The following is a 20,335-nucleotide window of genomic DNA, read 5'->3' as shown; positions in this document are numbered from 1 at the left end:
ATATGTTCTCCCCTCCCAAATTCCAGTGGAGAAGTATATCTGTCATATTAAGATACTTTTATCAAGTTCAATAGCCTTCTTGTCAAAAGTTTGTTGCAGTTAGTCACTCAGAATTATAAATATCTTTAGTCTCAGATGTGGTTGTGTTGGAGGAAGGGAGAGTGAAAAATGAGGAGGAGAAGAGTGGCAGTTGACTTTTTAAAAACTGCCATGTTAAGTGTTTTGAGTTGCTTCTATTGTTCTTCCTCAGGGTTTGAGGTTTATTGGAAATGCTGATCTGAATGGGTATGGCCCCATGTTGGTAAAGTTGAGGGGGGTGGTTGGTGTTTTTCTTGGCCCTGTGTTCATATTGTTTTTCCTGCAAGGGATAGTGGTATTTCTCTTGAAGAACTATTAATAACTTATATTCATCTTGTAAACAGTGTATGTGACTGATGGTGTTTCCCTCTGTGCAGTGGTTGTATTTGTGCAATGGCTGGAAGTTTTGTCTCACTTCTAGTAGACTCATTTTTCAAATTGATAAAAATAGCAACCATTATTGAATACTTAATACATTCCAGACACTGAACCTATGTGCACGTAATCCTCACTACTTATAGTAATTTATGAATTAAGTTCTACTTTTATCTACATGGTTGGAAAAAACTGAGAGAGGAAAAATTGAGTAAAGTGCCCAAGGGTTACTCAGCGCTAGGTCTTTGTGATGCCAAAGTTTGGGTGGCAGGTATGACATTCAGACCACAAATACAGATAAATATAAATTCTCTCATTTATTTATTTATTTATATTATTTTTTAAAGATTTGATTTTTTATTTGACAGAGAGCAAGAGAGCACACAAGCAGGGGGAGCAGGAGAGGGAGAAGCAGACTCCCTGCTGAGCAGGAAGCCTGATGTGGGGCTCCATCCCAGGACCCTGAGATCATGACCTGAGCCAAAGGCAGACGCTTAATCAACTGAGCCACCCAGGTGTCCTTATTTATTTATTTTAGAGAGAGACTGAGAAAGTGCATGAGTGGGAGGAGCAGAGGGGGAAGGAGAATGAGGGGAAATGAATCTCAAGGAGGCTCTGCAGAGCCTGATCTGGGGCCAATCCCAGGACCCTGAGTCCTCTACCAGAGCGGTAACCAGGAGTCTGACGCTCAATGGGCTGAGCCACCCAGGCACTCTTCATTTATTTATTTTTATAGAATTAACCAAAATTGTTCTCTAAGTTTGTTTTGCCAGGGTGGTAGAAAATTCAATCTAAATCACTACTGGAACTCACCATACCATGGAGCTGTGTTATGGTCCTAGAGTTAGTTGTAGGTAGTACCACATCATCTAAGAGGCAGTCGTTGGTCTCCTTACTGAGTACCAGTGAGATTCTCACTGTTCTAGACTATAATTTGATCCTTCTGACCTGGCCACCCTCCTGTTCCATCTCACATTTGAGTCTTCAAAGGGGATCTTTGGAGTTTAGAAGTTTGGAACTCCGGTGCCCAGGGTGCCACTCTCATGGCACATCAAGGAGACATTCCCGTCATGTGCCACCTCCCTGGAAGGCTGTTTTTGCTACTGAACAATGTGTGGTCCCAGACTTTGACCCTTTTCCTGAGTTTCTCAAAATTCCTCTCTACTCTCATCCTCAGGGTAATAGTAGTATAGTTTCTTCAACAAGCTCTCACTTCACACCACAAAGAGTCCTTCACTTTAAACATCTTTTGTTTTCCACTCTGCAAAAATCCCAGAGGCTAAGAAATAACAAAGGTCTATCTGTGAGATAAGAAAGTACAGGAAAAATAAAGGTAAGCTAATATTCCCATAAATTGTTCTAGCACATGCCTTTTTTTTAAGGTTTATCAGATGGGTTAGCCTGAACTGATATGAATTGGCTAATGAGATATAATGAGTTTTGATGACTGTGTCTTTCTCTGAAAATCCGTTTTATAGAACCCATTGCCAGGAATAGTAGTGTTTCTCTTAAGCCTCTGGTTTATTTTTCTGTTATGGATACCCTGAGTCATATGGCAGACATTTCCCTTCCTGTAGGTCTTTTGGAGACATTTTGATCAGCTAAGTGTCTGTGTATTCTAATATTCCTAAGAAATACTTTCTAGGCTGAAATTTTTGAAATAAAGAGAGATTTGTTTTAAAAATACCCACATTATCATATATGTCAGGACATGGTGGGGAGGGAAGTCTAATGAAAATGGTCTCTGATTCAGTCTTTTAAAAAGAATTTTTAACATTTCTCTTTTTAAATATCTAGATTTTAGATTTTTATGTTTAACTAAGAAATATGGTGTTAATACTAAGTAACACTTGTTTAGACCTGATATCACAACTAAATATATATATATAGCCCAAGAACATATAGTGCCTTCATCTTTGTTTCTTAAGTATTTGCTTTTCCTCCATGGAGTTGGGGGAAGGGAAAGTCAGCCCAGAAGGCACAGAATTGTGCTTTCCAGCTGGAAGCAAAGCACAGTATGGATTTGCATGTACTTACACCTCCTCTGCCCCAAGGCAGCTCCACAGACTTGAACCTCCCCACCCTTCAGAACAGGAGAGAATTGAATTTATTTCCACTTAAGTTCCTGGAGGTTGCCATGTTCCCCGTGGGCACTCAATATTGACTAAATTGAATGTTCCCTGTATTATCTTCCTTTTTCTCTTTTTCCTTCCCTGGTCCTCTGCTATTTCTTGGGGCCTTGACAATTTATATATAAATTATATAAATATATATAAATTTATATATATAAATTATATATTTATATATAAATATTTATATTTATATATAAATATAAATTGATATATATATATCAGTGTGAGGTCTCTCTATTTTAATATCACTTCTTCATGTTTGTTTGTTCTGTGTCTGGGTCTTCTCTCAGTTTCTCTTGGAATCTGCCCCTCTCTGTTTTCTTTCTCTGAGATTCTCTCTCTGTTCTTCCACTCCTCCTCTCCATCTCTCTGTCTCTCTCTCTATCATACGTACATGCACATACCTTTCTTTGTTTTTGCTCCCCTCCTAGAGTTATCATCTGAAGGGGTTCAGAATAAGCCTCCCCAAAATGTGCTACTTTGGCATGTAGATTCTTTGGGCTCAAGTCAGTCAAGGCCCAAAAGACTCAGGAAGAGCTTTTTACCATCCTCTTAGCTACCTACAAGAATTTAGATAGAGGGCCTAGTGTAGGAAGAGAGCAATCACCAGATATAACTATAAGGAATATGGGGCAGGGTGGTAAACTGGGGGGGAAGGAAGTGCAGGAGGGCCTGAAGACCAACTTTCTGTGTCCCATTATCTCTGCTTTGCATGGCAAACATTTGTTTACCACACATTTGCTCTTCCCATTTTCCCATGAATTGTCTTTCTCCCCTTTGAGGTCTCAGACTCCTACCCCCTTCTCCTTAGTTCAGGATGACATATAAGCCTTAGTTGCCTGACTGGTTGGGGGTCTCATATTGTTATGGGACTCTCATATGTATGCAATTAAATTTGTTTTCCTCTTGTTAATTTTTCATATGTCAATTTAATTAGTAGACCAGCCAAAAGAACCTAGAAGTGTAGAGAAAAAATTTTTCCCCTACACATCAAAAATCATTGCCTTTTTTCAAGAAATTCGACACATTTGAAGATTTTTTTATAAATGCTCAGAATAATTAATTTTACACTTTTTCCCCTTAAAAAGCATTTTCAGTCCCTAAATATGAGAATGCGGGAAAAGTGAATTCATTTATATTAACCACAGTATGGTCTAAGTCATGTAGAGTGATTGTGTCAGCTCTCTTCTGAATTTTCTGTTTGCAGTCTGCCCGGACAGCACTGCATTCCTCTGCTCTTTCTGACACAAATACAGCGACATTTCACCAGGCGACTATTAGCCTAGAGGGAATACTAACTTCCCCCTTCCCCTAGAGTTTATATCCCATTCCAGTAATTTGGCCCCAGATACTGGCACAGAAACACTGGTTGCATAAAGTCCTTGGAGCCTGATACTTACTTTTTGTCCTCTGTGCCTCCAATTTTAAAGACTAAAATGGGACACTGGTTTGCTACGACTTTCCTACAGCCACTTTCCGGGGAAGATTTAAAGGGTGTGATCAACCTCCTCTGGGGTTTCACACAAGTTACTGTACTGCCTTGGGAATTAAAATTAATCCTCCAAACATCACTGGTGCCTGGAAAGGTAACAAACTAATTGCTATCTAAGAGGGTATATGGAGGATTGAACTTTAAAGTGTACCTGGTATGGATAGACTATAAGCAAAACCTCTGCCCTTATGTTTAGGAGAAAAATCATATTTTCTTTTCCCTTTAAGCTCTCATTATTGAGAGCCTAACATGTGCCAAGCACTTTTTGCAAAATATCTCATTTACTCTTTAGAGCAACCCTGCAAGTTAATATGATGACCCCCTCCCACCACCAATTTGGCAGATGAGAAACTGAGGCTAAGTTAAATGACCTGACAAAAATCATAGTAGAGTTGAAACTTGTTATGTATGAGTATGAGTATTTTTATGTTATTGAAGTCAATTTTTATGCCTAGAAAAGGGATACACAAGATTTTTTTGGTGCACAATTAATATTTAATTTATTTGAAATCCTTATTTTTCTTAAGCTTGTATGTTAGTTTACAAATTTAATTAAGAACTCATAAATCTAGCAAGTCTTATCATTATTTTGAAGGAATACTTTACAACTTAATTAAATTATTTGAATATTTAGCCACATTTATCAATGTGATATATTTTTATTTCCTTTTTAAGTACATTGTGTGACTTAACAATCTTCCCAATAACTTAAGTAATTCTTACAAATCTAATAAATTAAATTTATAGATATGGTGAACTGCAGGCTCTCTTAAATGTTGCAAGTGAAATTTCAATCTGAAATTATAAGTCTAAAGCAATGAATCAATTACTCATTTTTAACTTGAAATTACAAGGTTAGGCTGTTTTTCTAATAGGCCTAATTTTCTTGACCAGTAAAATAATTAAACTTCAAAAATAAGCACAGATTCCTAAATGCAGATATTTTAGGGCTAACTTTTATATTTTGGTTTTCTTATACATAACACTAAATTTTGCTATCATTAAAAGATAAGGACACGATATCTCCCCAATAATTTTGTTGTTACTTTCCTAAAGTAATTTTAGGGGCTGCCTTCTCAGTTTTCTGGGGTTTCTTAAAAACATGACTGGACCCTTATCTGCTTTATCTGTAATGCTGTTGGGACACATTGAGCCTTATTTATGTAGGTCAATTCTCTCTATGGTAGACAGCTTTCTAAGATGACCCCAAAGATTTCTGCCCCTTGGTGTACACAACCTGTATAACCATCTCCCCTTGAGCATGGGTAGAACTTGTGAATCTGAATTATCACCCCTGCAATTGTTATGTTACATGGCAAAAGGAGTTTCCCAGATGTAATGAATTTCCATATGTAATGAATTTGAGTTCATCAAAGGGGAAAAAATTTCCTGGGTGGGCCTGATTTAATCAGGTTCAGGTGAGCCTTAAAATAAATGAGAAGTAGTGACAGCACTTTCCTGCTGGCCTTGGAAAGGGACTTTCAAGCCTCAAATGAGATCATAGCCCTGGGTGACACCTTGGTTTCAGTCTGATGAAACCCTGAGCAGAAGATCCTGCTAACGCACACCCAGAGTCCGCCATAGGAATTGTGAGATAATAAACTCTGTCGAATTTCTAAGTTCCCGTAGATAGTGACTTGAGGGAGTCCTCTGTGTTTCTTATATTCTTCCTGTATTTGGGCCATAACTCTTCTAGACAGTACAATGACATCCCATTAAATTCTGTATATCTTTCCTCATTTTGTCTAACTATTCCAATGTCAGTTTCTGGAAAACACTAGATTCCAAATCTATGATTCTAGAGTCAGACTCCTTCTACTCTTCCTTTTAGTAAACAAGGATAAGCTAGGTTTTGATGAACAGTCATGAGTGCTGAAATGATATTGAGATTCCTATTGTCCCTCACCATCCTGAGAGCATTCTAAAATTTCTCTGACTTGTGCTTCTTGGGCTTTCTCTCGTTTCTCTAACTAGATAGTAATTATATTCTAACATCATCACTTACTTAGTCCCTCAAAAATGTATAATAAGCCTTCATCAAGCAATCCTTAAGTCCACTTGTGCATTTATTCATTAAGCTTTTCTCTTAACAGTACAATGATAGCTGATCCATAATGCAGAATACTCTGAGACGTACCGAGCGTAAGAGATAAAATTCCTATTCCATAAGACTTTATGACCTAGCTGGAAACAAGGTATGGATACAAAAAAAATTCATAGTTTTGCAAACAAAATAATTTATGTTAAGTGATACATGTTAAGTGATATCACTGGTAAAAATAATAAGTGGAGGTATAAATGAGGTTAAGTTAAAAAACTTCATGGAGCAAGTAGAGTTGAAGTTCATTTATTCATTCAACAAACATATATTTAGAATTGCTGATGTGTCAGTCACCGTGTTAGGCTCTGAGTGTCCAAGAATAAGGCACAGTCTCCCTCTTCATCAAGCTTACATTGTAGCCAAGAAAACAAAAACATAAGAAAAGTATGAGGACACACACTATGATAAACACCATTACAATGGTGTATACAATATATAATGCAAAGCAAGTGGAGAGAGGGATTGGGCTGGAGATGAGAATGGGTGGAAGTCTGTGGTGAGGGACCATTTCAAGAGGTGATATTTTTGCTGAGCCTGATAGCCTGAATAACACTTGCCTTTTGTTAGCCATTTCCTGCACAACAAGAACTGCCCCCAAGCTCTTTACACTAATGAACCTCATATAATCCTCACAACAACTTCATTCGATCAGGGATATGATGGCAGTGGGGAGTAATTCCTGAAGAGGACGCTAAAGTCATCCTGTCACATCTTGTCTTCTCCTCCACCACTGCTCCAATCAAAGCTATTCTCATCTCTCTCAGACTTTCGCTGAAGCTGCTCTCTCAGCTGCTGCCATTGCCTTATACCTGGTCTCTTTGTGATGTTTTAAAAACACCAATCAGATAATGTCAGTGCTCTGAACAAACTTTCCAGTAGCTTCCCATCTCACTTGCTTTAAAACCCAAGGTTCTTACCATGGCTTTCAAGATCCTACATGATTTTTAAGATCCTACAAGATCTTCAACTCCTATGACATCATTTCCTACCACTCTCTCCTGACTCCATCGCTCTACAGCCCCCTTTCCCTCTCTTTGCTGCTCCTCAAATGTGCCAAGAATGCTCCTTGCTGATCCTCCTGCCTGGAACACTGTCTCCCAGATACTGGCACACCTCACTCCCTCCTCCATTCAGGTCTCTGATCAAATGTCATCTTCTCAGAAAAGCCTTCCTGACTAGCCTGTGGAAAACATTACCCACTCTCCTTTCCAGTCCCACATCACTCTGAATCCTTACCCTGCTTTCATCATGACTTTTACTGGATATTTTCTGTCTTCCTCAATGAGAATAAAGGCCTTGAACTTTATACAGTTCTTTATCCCCAGTGTGCAGCACAAAGGCTAGCACTAGAAGCTCAGTAAATATTGTTGCTTTTGTGCATTCATGAATGAATGAAATGACTTGTCAATGTCACACTCTGGGTGTTTGGCAGAGCCGGCCTTTGGATCCAGTCTTGCCTAATTCCAGACTCCAAGTTCTTAAATACTTCTTACTCCTGAGGAAGAAGAGGAAGAATAAGTTGACACTGGGGAAAGCTGGAGCATAGAGGATGTGAGAAAGACTTCACTTTCCTGAAGGTGAAACTAGGAAGATGGTTTGGGACAGACCAGGAAGGATCAGGAAGTCTTGAAAAGAAGCTCACAATTTCCCCTGTGGACATGGAGAGAAGGCTTGCAGCATGGTGTTAAGAGCCCCTCTAAATGCTAATGGTAAGAGCTTGAGACAGTCTGAACTGTGGAAAGGGCATTTATATACATTCTAATGGCACTCAGATTTTTTTCATCTCCATTAGATTTCTACAGAACACTGCAATCTAAAAGGGACCAAGTGGAGAATTTAGTAAATAGATTCCTTCTTGGTATTTTTCACACCTGACTTGGTATAGACTTTTTTTTTAAGATTTTATTTATTTGACAGAGAGAGAGTGTGAGGACAAGTAGGGGGAGCGGCAGGTAGAGGGAGGGGGAGAAGCGGGCTCCGTGCTGAGCAGGGAGCCCAATGTGGGGCTCGATCCCAGGACCCCGGGATCATGACCTGAGCTGAAGGCAGACTTTTAAAGACTGAGCCACCCAGGCACCCCGGTATAGACTTTTAAAAGCTGAAGTTTCACATTATGGTTGGATTTGCTCTCCAATCTCTTTTGGTGATCATTCTGCATATTGTTAATCATAATTATTATACTTCTTTTTTAATGCAAATGTGTATATGTTGTCCCTGGTCCCTGTTAAGCAGCATCCTTTTATTTTTATTTTATTATTATTTTTGTATGTGTGTATGGTGGGGTAGGCAGGGGAGAGGTGAGTCTCAGGTTTCTGAATCCATACGTCCTGGTATTTCTTATGGCCAGGGAAATAATGGAAGATGGTTTCTTTTCAGTTCAATTCTAGGTTCTTTATATGATGGATTTTGTTTATTGCTCTTGATACTTATTTTCCAATGAAGTCCCTAAGTAATCTCTCTCTGTTTTTAAATTTCCAAAGTTTTGTTATCCTCTCTGGTGCATTAGAGAATATGAATGTGAGCTGCCTGATTTATGTCAGCTATTATTTTCTATCTGGGTGGCTATGCTAGGTTTCATAATATGCCAAAGCTCATATTCAAATACAGACTATAGACCAGCATGTAAACAAGAGCAGAGAAATATTTTCTTTCTTCTACTGAGTAACTCAAAATAAGGGTGGGAAAAGGCAGCTTCATATGGGTTTAATCCTGGCTGGAAAGCAATGAAGCAACAACACTGTCTCTTTCGTTTTGGTAGTAATCAAAGCATGCAAAGCTGTGGCTGTTGACCCTTTGAAAAGCAGCAGAACTGTACCATGTATGCTGGCAAGCAGCACCCTGGCCTTTTTCCAAGCTGAATAGAGAACAGCCCCAACCAGCCCACTGACTGAGCAGGAAAAGCAGCAGCACCGTTGTGTTGCAGGAGACGCCTAAGAGGGATGAAGGGCACCAGAGAGATAGCTTTTTATGCTCTCAGGCAGAATCAAAGCTTCTGAAAAGCCACCATGCAAAGAATCAATACCAAAGGCCCAGAGAGAACCACAGATACAGGTAGGGAAGCTCAGGAGTGGCAAAATATATGTTGACCCTCATTTTCCAGTCGGCCTCCCAGGCTTTTAACATCACTGGAGATGCTGGGAAAGGGGCATGTACTCTTCTGTAGTAAAAAAGTAGGCCTTGATTTGTGTATTTGGGATTTTTTTTCCCTTGTGATGGAGGGACATGGGATAGGGCGGTGCTGTTGTTTACCCATGCATTTGTGCAAATGAGGAAAAGGCCCTTCTTCCTTAGAGATCCTTCCCCCATCTGCCCGGCACCTTCGTGTCGTGAACATCATGCATGTCATTTGCAGCCATCTGAGACAGAGTGAGCCATAGTACACTGCAAGAGTGTGGGAGGTGTCTTAGGAAAACAAAATGCTTGAGAGCTCCTGAATTTGTCTGGTGTTTGAGGAAGTTTCCCCCCTTTTTTTATACCACCTTCACTTAGATTTACATGCGGCTGATCTACTACTGTATCTACATCTATGCTAAATCACCCCTTTGCAACATGCAAATTAACCCCCCAAAATCTAAATCCAGTGCATCAGGAGAATTTCCACTTAAGGTTGTTCTGCTCCATCTTGTTGGTTTATATTTTATTTATGTTTTGTTAATAATAAATGTAATTATTTTATTTCTCTGTTGGACAAGTTTAGTTTGAAGGTGCAAAGGCAATTATTTTAATTTTTTAATTTATATATAAAGATTAACAAGGCTTGCTTTCAGAAAAAATTAAATTACTAAAATAATAAAATAAAACAAGAATCACAATACAAGCCCAATAATATGTCAAATTAAGTGTTCAGATCAGGTTCCTATTCTAGGTGAGTATATAATTATTTGTATAAAGTTTATGCCCTATAGTTTTTTTCTTGCATTGATAATATATTAGATGATTCCTGATGTGATATCTTGATAAAACCTTGAGCCGAGAAGAAAAAAATGTCAGATTACTAACTTCCTCTTGAAAGCCCCAGGTATCTGTGAAGCCTCCTTCTTAGGCTCCTTCTCTTGGGTTAGTTTGCTTTCTTTACTGTTAGGAGTTACCTTCTATTTTACCTAATACTGTAGCTCTTTTCATGTCCTTCATCCCCAAATGTCACTCTTGACCTTTACTGTGTGACTACCTGAAGTTGTACACTAAGCATGCATGAATTCTTCACTCTTTCAGAAACTTCATTTGGTGCTTTAATGGTCTACCATTTCAATTCACCTCAATTCAACAACTATTTCTTGATAAACTATTATATACAGACCACTAGACAAGGACTTTGAGGGACACAAAGTTGAAGGAAAGATAAACCTTGTACTCAGCATTCAACAGGCAATAGCAACAATGATAATAAAAACTGGCATTTGACTTTTATTCAGCATGTTACTAGAAGTCCTAACCACAGCAATCAGACAAGAAAAAGAAATAAGAGACAAAGAAGAGGCAAAGAAATACTGTAAAGAAGAAGTAAAACTGTCACTGTTGGTAGATGACATGATACTCTGCATAGAAAATCTTAACAACTCCACCAAAAAACTACTAGAAGTAATAAATGAATTCAGTAAAGTAGCAGGATACAAAATTAATACCTAGGAATCAGTAGCATTTCTATACACTAACAACAAAGTCACAAAAAGAGAAATTTAAAAACAACACCATTTATAATTGCACCAAAAAGAATAAACTACTCAGGAATAAACTTTAACAGAGAGGTGAAAGACCTGTACTCTGCAAACCATAAAACACTAATTAAAGAAATAAAGAGGGCACAAACAAATGGAAAGATTCCATGCTGATGGATTAGAAGAATTAGTATTATCAAAATGTCCAAATGACCCAAAGCAATCTACAGATTCAATGCAATCCTTATCAAAATACCAACAGCATTTTCCACAAAACTAGAACAAATAATACAAAAGTTTGTATGGAACTGCAGAAGACCCCAAATAGCCAAAGTAATCCTGAGAAAGAACAAAGCTGAATGTATCACAGTCAAGATTTCAAGATATACTACAAAGCTGTAGTAATAATCAAAACAGTATGGTACTGGCACAAAAATAGACACGTAGATCAATGGAACAGGATACAGACCCCAGAAATAGATATATGGTCAATTAATCTTTGACAAAGGAGACAAGAATATACAATGGGGGAAAGACTGTCTTTTCAACAAATGGTGTTGGGAAACCAACATCTACATGTAAAAAGAATGAAACTGGACCACTTTTAACACCATACACAAAAATAAACTCAAGATGGATTAAGACCTAAACATGAGACCTGAAACCATAAAAATCCTAGAAGAGAACACAGGCAGTAATTTCTCTGACAGCCATAGCAACATTTTTCTAGATGCGTCTCCTGAGGCAAGGGAAACAAAAGCAAAAATTAACTGTTGGCACTACATCAAAGTAAAAAGCTTTTGCATAGCAAAGGAAACCACCAACCAAACAAAAAGAGAACCTACTGAATGGGAGAAGATATTTGTAAATGATATATCAGGTAAGGGGTTAATATCCAAAATATATAAACCAACTCAACACCAAAAAACAAGCTATGGATTAAAAAATGGGAAGAGGATGATTTTTTTTTTCCAAAGAAGACATACACATGGCCATCAGACACATGAAAAGATGCTCAGCGTCACTCACCATCAGGGAAATGTAAATCAAAACACAATGAGCTATTACCTCATACCTGTCAGAATGGCTAAATCAAAAACACAAGAAACAATTGTTGGCGAGGATGTGGAGAAAAAGGAACCCTCCTGCACAGTTGGTGGGAATGAAAACTTATGCAGCCTCTGTGGAAAATATTATGAAGGTTCCTCAAAAAATTAAAAATAGAAATACTATAGTATATTCTTATCATTAGTTTACCAATAAGAACCCTGAAGCTTTTTAAGTGATATTCTTAAAATCAGAAAGCCAGTAAGTGGTAGATTGAACATAATAAGGAGCATGTGCCAAGAGTTGACGGGGACCAGACCCAGGCCTCATCTCAGCTGCGTGCTCACGGACTGATGTGTGTGTGTGTGTGTGTGAGCTTTATTCAGTCATAAAACAAGTTTCGTGTAATTGTAAAGCAGGTTCTTCAGGATTCCAAATTCAATTTCATTATGTGTTTCACTTGGCTTCATACACGTCACACAAGGAAAGCACAAGACAAAGTCGCACAACATAGAAGATACAGCGAGGGGTAAGGAGTTAACAAACCAAATTCAAAGTCAGTTACTGTGTTCAAGCAGTGGAGGATCTCTGTTATGTTCAGGGATTCGCTGGGCAGAGCCTTTGGCAGCCATTGCCTTTTTTGATGCCATCAAATGTGAAAGGGTCAGCGTCTGCAGAATCTGACAGTTTGCTGCAAAAATCCTCCCTTTTTGAAAGAGTTGAATCAATCTGGGGCATTTGCGGGCCTCCCCTGGCTCTGCTGGTTATCAGTTTGGGTGTCGCCAACCTGTGCTGGCCTCAGGATATCCAGTCTTAGAGACGATGCCATTGGTTGCTTACATCGCTGCTTGACGTGAGTGACTCCATCTTGTGCCCTACATACATCCACAGGAGTTTTGTTTTCTTTCTTTCCTACCTTAAACACCATGAGCCCTCTTACTTTCTTCATATTTATTTGCATGCTATCTTCTCAGGAACCTGCATCTTTGCCACAGTGACTTCTCATCTTAGAAAACTCACCTTTAGCTTCCACAGGCTGGGCTTCCCTGACACAGTCCCTACCGGATAAGACTAAGTGGCTCTTGTTTGGATTTCATGTGCAACCAACAGATCCACTCTCACGAAAACTTACCCCACTCCTTTGTCTCTTTCTGATCCTAGGCCAGGAGCTGCTAGCAGGCGGGGACTATTGTTCATCACACAGGCACCCGACTGGTGATTGTTTAACCAAGAATGAAGAAACAATAATCCAAAAATGATTTCTATTTGACTTTAGAATGCATTTCCTGTATTCCCGTCTGCTATAAACACAATCACCCACGACTGGAGATGTCACCCTCAGACTTAGAGCTTAAGAAGGAAACAAGCAAGCAAAAAAGCCCCTCCAGCTTTAAAATATGGGAACATAGGGTGATGTCTGCAACTGCTTGAGGGTGTGGAAACGGAGTCCATGCCTTATACATCCACTGTGCCTGGCCCCCCAGGGCCGGAATTGTGTTCTTGAGCCATGCTGTTTGCTTAACAGCTCGTGGACTTGCACAGAATTCTTTTTCTCTAACAACAACAATCATAAAAATAGCATGGTCTTTTTTGCAACCTTACTCATAGCCTAAGGAAGGGAAGATTACAAAATTATGCCAGTGTAAGATCATCAGCGGAGATCCCAAAAGGTCCTAACAATGCTTAGCAAATACTTTATATAATTTGGAGAACCGAGTAAGAGAGACATGTGCCATGAGTCCTAGAAAAAGACACTTGAGGTTGCCCTTAAAAGTAGAAATGCAACAAATCAACACAATCTTTGCTCTGAAATCTCCCTCCACTGGGAAGAGCAAATCCAAAATAAGTCTGAATCAGTTTCGAAAGGACTTCCTCTAGGCCAGAAATGAATAAGTATTACAGAACATCTATGAGATGACCTCTGGTGTGAAGTACCCAGAGGTGAGGTAGCAAAACGTGGAGTTTCAGGGGAAAAAGGACTGGAGGCTGACAGACCTGCATTTCAGTGCCTTATTAGCTGTTGCTCTGAGGCCTTCGGGAACCTCTCTAGACCTGTGCTTTCTTGTCTGTAACACGCCGATAATAACCCTACCTCAGGTATGGTGTGACGTTTAAACAAAATCGTGTATTCAGAGTACTCAGCAAAGTGCCTGGCGCGGAGTGAGGTTTGGTAAACGGCGGCTATCACCTGCTGACATGTGTTTAACGTGGCTGGTACCAAGCACAGTCAATCTCAAATGAGACGCATATAGAGAAAACCTGTTACAAGGGAAAGTACATCTCTAGTGTTCGTGTACTCATAAATTACACCAGACGCTCCAAGGATAAACACAGCCCTGCCCTCTGTCTTCCTCCTCCACTAATTGTAACCTACGTTAGAGCAAGAACATTTCTTCGTTTCCCTTGCTAGCTTTCTAGGATATAACATAATACTATTCTCACAGCACATCTTGGAGTATATACTGAACAATATTTCGTCCATATGCATTCTGCACTTAGGTGATTGGCTGCTGGAGAGCAGAAACAGGTCAACTGTTGTTTGTTTATTTGTTTTATGCTCAGTTAACCACTGAGTATGAACTAGAGGGAAACTAAGCACGAAGCAAAACAGCTTAGATTAGATCTAGTTTACTAGCTCCAAATCCAAAACTTACTAGATCATTGTCCTCCTCGTGTCGTCTGAGGGAAGGTACCATGTGGCTGGTACCTGATGTCACCAAACCTAATTTTCATGATAATCCACGAGGTAGATCCTGGTTTCCCAGGGTACAGAGGAAGCTAACTAAAGCTCTGAACAGTGAAGACTTTTCTAAAGCCAGACAGATAAGTATGCAGCACCGTGATTTAACTCTAGAAGAGCTCAGTGCTTTCTCCCACAGCACACGGCCTTGTGTCGGCGGTGACGGTGGAGGGAAGAATGATATGGGGCCGGGGCCCACGTGCCGCGAATTGTAGTGTAGGATCTTGGTTGTTCTGCTCAGCACACATCTTTTCTTGTGACACTGTAATTTCCTGATGAGGCAACTCACCAAGACTTTCCCCAGCATCTGCCTTATCCTGTGAGGTGTCAAGATCATAGAGAGAAACCATTAGTTTCATTAAAATCCAGCTCCCTGAGTTCATATGTCAATGTTCAGGCAGGAATGTGAAATGCCTTTTACATGACTAAAAGCTCTTCCCTGAATAGTCAGGACTTTTCCATGAATGGATAGAATTTTATTATACAAGATGTTCAAATAAGTCAGGAAAGATTCCTTTGAAAACTACTGCCAAGACGAAATTCTCCAAATGTTCCAGTCCAGAGGATGTTTGCTGCTGGGAAGACAAGCAACAGAGAAAGTTCATTTGTTGGTAGCTTCCCTGATATTTTAATTATATTCTCCAAATTCTGTTTAACATTTTCTTTGATCCAATAATTATATTCTCAAAATAAAAATGTTTAATCCACATGCAATAGTAAAATTAATGTATATCTTTTGCCTTACACTGAAATGAAATTGCAAATGCCAAGAAGCACATTTTGCTTTTAGTCAGAATGGAAAGTAACCTTTTGAAGGGCCTGATAAATTTGACTTCTTATGTAGTTTTCTGATAATCATCAGTTTAACTCTGTTAAATACCAAATGGCATTTTAAGCCTGCAAGTTGGCCAGAAAACTACGTTGAATTCCCACTGTCTTAAGCGACCTTGAATAGCTTAGCACATTGCAGTATCCTTCTGGTTGTCTGATACATAGCATATTTAGTTATTTTCTGCTCTTGTTGAAGGCAAACTCATCATGTCTTTCAAAAAATGTGTTATGTAATTCATTTAACCCATGGAGGAACATTAGCATTTTTAAAAATTCTGTGAATTTTTAAGTTCCTGTGGCATTTGGATCAAGGCTCACCTTTAGACAAAAGAACATTAAAGTTACTCCTTGCTGCTTGAAATCCCTCCCTTGAAAGTCACTCCTATCCACATCAGAGATACACTAATCCTTATGACGGTCTTATGGAGTAGATGTTAGTAATTCTACTTTATAAATGATGAAAATGAGACTCGAGGAATGTAAATATTGTCCATGCAACTATAAAGTGGCCCAGGCCGGGGACAAACCACTAGGTCTGACACCAAGTCCAATCTTTTTACCTACAACATGACTTTCTTAGCATTCCCTTATTTTTCTCCCCCTAAAGCTTTTCTCTTGACATTTCAACTCTAAAGACTCCCACAGTACCATAATTAGAGGTCAGAATTCTGACAAAGAAATGACAAATAGAAGAAATGACCAAATAATATATAAGTCATGATCTTCACCTGTCCTTTTTTTAAAATTTTCTCCAAACTACTTGGTAGTTGATAGTTCACCCTCCGTGTATGTAGGGCTTTCTGGGCAAGTCTGTTGCCGGGCATGAATTAGCAACGCTAACAATCAAGGTTAACGTGGTTAGTATTCTAAAGGTTCGAGCAGGCTTGTCTCTATCCCTAAATAAGAAGAGTGCTTCCAGAATTCAAGTGGTAGTTTATGATCAATCATTGCCTTTGAATAGCAGTTACTCCTCATTCCATGCAACTACAAAATCCATGAAATTTCATGAAAAATCCACTGTAAGGGCTGACTGAATCAACATCACTTTAAAACCAGGCTGGGAGAGGCAAAGCTGAAATTTGGATACCAGATCCTGCAAAGATGTTTTAGAATGCTCTGTTTAGTCCCTGCAGTGAGATTTCACAAAAACCAACTTCTGTTTCACAGAAAAGGCTCACAGCATACTTGAGGAAGAAAATGCAGAGAATAGGAAAGGAGCCAGGTCTCACGGAATGTCAGGCACAGTATTGTGACATCCAGTGGACACTGTATTCTCTTACAGTCTGTTTTATTTGTATTGTCATCATATAAGAGAATGAGAGTTTCAAAACTCAGGCAAAGTTTACAGAGGGGCTTTCAGCTGTGGTCGAGCATTGTACTAGACCAAGGAAGGGGGCCAAAGAAACCCTTCCCACATATCCTTATGGTCTGTAACAAGGTCCCCATAAACCCAGAGTAATATTAGGAAGTAAGGGCGATGCAGTCCTTGCTCTCATGTTGTTTGGTAGAAGGCTGAATCTGCCTTTGCTGGAAAAACCCCCCTTTGCAGCGAGATGATAACATTCCTGAAAGTTTTGGTGTTAAAATGTCTTCTATTTGAAAAGATGAAGATAGTAGACTGCAGGGTTTTTGTGTGTTTTTTTTTTTAATTCCTTAATTAAATTACAAGTTTGTCATTGTTAGGGGTTGAATTTCATCCCCTAAAAGATGTTGAGGTTTTAATCCCCAGTACCCGTGAATGTGACCTTATTTAGAAACAGTCTTTGCAGTTGATCAAGTTAAGATGAAATCATTAGGGTGAGTCCTACTCCAATATGACTGTGTCCTCACACAAAGGGGAAATCCGGACCCAGAGACAGATGCATACAAAGGAAAGATGAAGTAAAGATACTGGGAGAATGCCATCTACAAGCCAGGGAATGGCAAGAATGCCAGCAAGCCACCAGAAGCTAGGGGAGAGGCATGGAACAGATTTCCCTGCACAGCCCTCAGAAGCAACCAAATGTGGGCACACCTTGATCCCTGTTTCTAGCCTCCAGAACCTCAAGACAATACATTTCTGTGATCTAAGGCTCCTACTTTGTGATGATTTTTTATGGCAGTCCTAAGAAATTAATGTAGCCATTCTAGATCAATTATCTGTTTTTATTTTTATCTTGTTTTGCTTTTTGAAATTTTCTTTTATTTTTTGAAGTTTTATTTTGTTTTATTTTTTTTATTATGTTATGTTAGTCACCATACAGTACATTATTAGTTTCTGATGTAGTGTTCCATGATTCATTGTTGGCGTGTAACACCCAGTGCTCCATGCAATACGTGCCCTCCTTAATACCCATCACAGGGCTACTAGTTCTTGAAATCTCAAAGTCTGGGAACCCTTAAACTGGATTAACTTAAAATCCCATCCAATCTTGAGATTTAATGAATCTTACACTGTGGAACGTTTTTCCTAAGTTTTCTGATGAGTCATCAGGTACCTACAGGATTGGAGACTTCCAGATTCTCCTTAAGCTAGCAGAGTATAAATAGGAGCAACATTTAGGTGTTTCAGGGCCAAACCTGAGAAAATACCTCACTGCATAGCTTGAAACATTAAACATGGATGTTTGATGGATTTCTTTCCCTGAGGTTTGAGTAGGAGTAAAACTCTAAATGCTCCTGGTATAAAATATAAGGATTAAACACTCCCCTCTCCATGGATCTGATGAAGGTGCATGTTTCTCAGAAGGCTAGAGATAGCTACCCCAAATATGTGGCATTCTCTATTTGGTTCAACAAACAGTCCTCATCTCGCATAGGTCATAGAAACTCTTTCTCCTTTCCTTTCTTCTCCTAGGCAAGCTACACAAGAGGGGATTAGGGACAATGGGGTATGTTTTACCAGATCATGCTTGAATGCACTGATGACTGCCACGTTTCCTTTTCTCAGATGGGTTTGGAAAAAAATCTAACTGGGAATTCATTCACTCATTTATTCACTCATGCATTTATTCAATGAATAGTAAAAAAAAAAAAAAAAAAAGAGGAGACTCAGGAACACCAATCCCTACTGTGTATCAGATTGTTACAATATTGAACTCTACATCTGAACCTAATGATGTACTACATGTTGGCTAATTGAATTTAAATTAAAAAAAAAAGAAAAAGAAAAGAAACATCCTTTCCTTCCAGGGATGGGTACCTTCCTTTATGTCTGCCCACAAAGATTAAAGAACAGTTACCCCCCCCAAAAAAGAATGTCACAAAAATGACTCTAATTATAATAGCTACTATGTGTTAAAAATCTTTATCTTCATTTTTAAAAATATTTATTTATTAGAGAGAAAGAGTGCATGCAGGTGTGCTTGAGTGGGCAGGGAGGGGCAGAGGCAGAGCAGAAACAGACTCCCTGCTGAACAGGGAGCCCAACATGGGGCTGGATCCCAGGACCCGGAGATCATGACCTGAGCTGAAGGCAGATGCTTAACCTACTGAGCCACCCAGGTACCCCTACCTTCATTTTATAGATGAGCTCAGTAATTGAACTCGTCCTTAGTCTCACAGCTGATAAATGCAGCAGCTTGGCCTCAGTTCTGTATGACTCCCATGTCTTCACTATATCATGCTGCCTGCCCTTAGAACCCACCAGACTGGTGTTTATACATCACTGTACCCTAAGACATGCCTTCATTCAGGAACTGGCTTCTCCCAGTCTCTTCTGACCTCCAGCCAAAGTCCACCATGTCACAAAAACCTGCTTGAAAACTAACCTGCTCCAGGAAGACTTCCAGACTTGCTGGTCTCCATCTTTACTCGGCCAGCCTCTCAGCACTTACATTTTTCATTGCTCAACTTCTGTTTGTTTGTTTGTTTTGCTTTTATTGAAATGCTGTGCTGTTTTTGGTATCAGTGTGTCTCTGTATTTAATATTATCTCCATGAAAGATCATCTGGTCTTCAAAGGAAAATACCATTATCTCCTAGTTTCTAGTCCTAACCCTGCTGCTAAGAAGATGGACAATCTTGGTTATATCACTAAATCTATTCGAACCTCCGTTTCCTCATTGATACAGAAAGAGGGTAGTGGGAAGATGCGGTCAATCGGCATTTCTTACCCTGATAAGTGTATATGTAGTGTCTCCCAAGCATCCCTGTCCTTTGCTGGCTCTGGGAAGTGCCCAGTTGAGGCTTGTGGCCAGATTTGCTCATGTGAGGGCTACTCTGGTCTTACCAAAGCAGACTACCTTCACATCCCTGCTGGGCAACCTTGGCCAACACTACTGAGTGTAGACTCAGGCAGCCCACACTGCTGTCTCACCTGATCTTCCTGTTTCTCTCCTTCTCCCTTTCACTTGCCATCGAGCCATAAGTACTGCTTCAGACCAAGTGAGATTCTTCTCCACATCTTCCTCATCTTTACAGACCACTCTGTCTTCCTAAAGTACATTTACACTTCCTGCCCCCTTGATCAGGCCCTTTTCCTAAAAGACGTGGTCATTTCTCACCTCCTCCGTGAAGCCTTCCCTGACTACCAGTCTGCCATCAGAATCTTTGCAACTGCTGCAGCTTTTAAAAATATTTGCCCCTCTGCATTTTAACTGCATCATGTAGAAAGAACGTACTGTAGTTTTATGAGCATGGTGTCTTGGTTTCATATTGCTACATTTATAATCATCACTGTGCCACTTATTAGCTAAGTGCCTTGAACAAATTATTTTTCTGCACCTCAGTTTCCTCATCTGTCAAATGAGGATAATAATAGTACTTATCACCTGGAATGTTTTTAAGGATTGATGAGTTAAAGCATGAAACTGCATAGAAGAGTGAACGTATTATTGAATTAGCACTATACACTAATACCATCCCGTATTCCTTTTTCCCTCTAGGGTTCCAAATCAGAAAAGAA

At 39.4% G+C, this 20,335-nt stretch overlaps 1 protein-coding gene and 1 long non-coding RNA gene across 7 annotated transcripts in view; one reads left to right on the top strand and one right to left on the bottom strand.

The window, feature by feature from the left end:
• The window catches only part of PTGER3 (prostaglandin E receptor 3), a 193,257-nt gene that overhangs the window by 21,522 nt on the left and 151,400 nt on the right, over nucleotides 1–20,335 (bottom strand). The window lies entirely within an intron of this gene.
• The window catches only part of LOC129046456 (uncharacterized), an 81,615-nt gene continuing 68,669 nt past the window's right edge, over nucleotides 7,390–20,335 (top strand). For all 5 annotated transcript variants that reach the window (XR_010410902.1, XR_010410904.1, XR_010410901.1 and 2 more), the window contains exon 1: nucleotides 7,390–7,887. This is a non-coding gene — a long non-coding RNA (uncharacterized LOC129046456). The remainder of the gene's footprint in view (nucleotides 7,888–20,335) is intronic.

The sequence above is a fragment of the Mirounga angustirostris genome, unplaced genomic scaffold, assembly GCF_029215605.1.
Source record: "Mirounga angustirostris isolate CCGP_5_RB_7025 unplaced genomic scaffold, mMirAng1.0.hap1 SCAF_4, whole genome shotgun sequence".
NCBI classification, from domain to species: domain Eukaryota; kingdom Metazoa; phylum Chordata; class Mammalia; order Carnivora; family Phocidae; genus Mirounga; species Mirounga angustirostris.
This window is presented reverse-complemented; position numbering and strand designations above follow the sequence as displayed.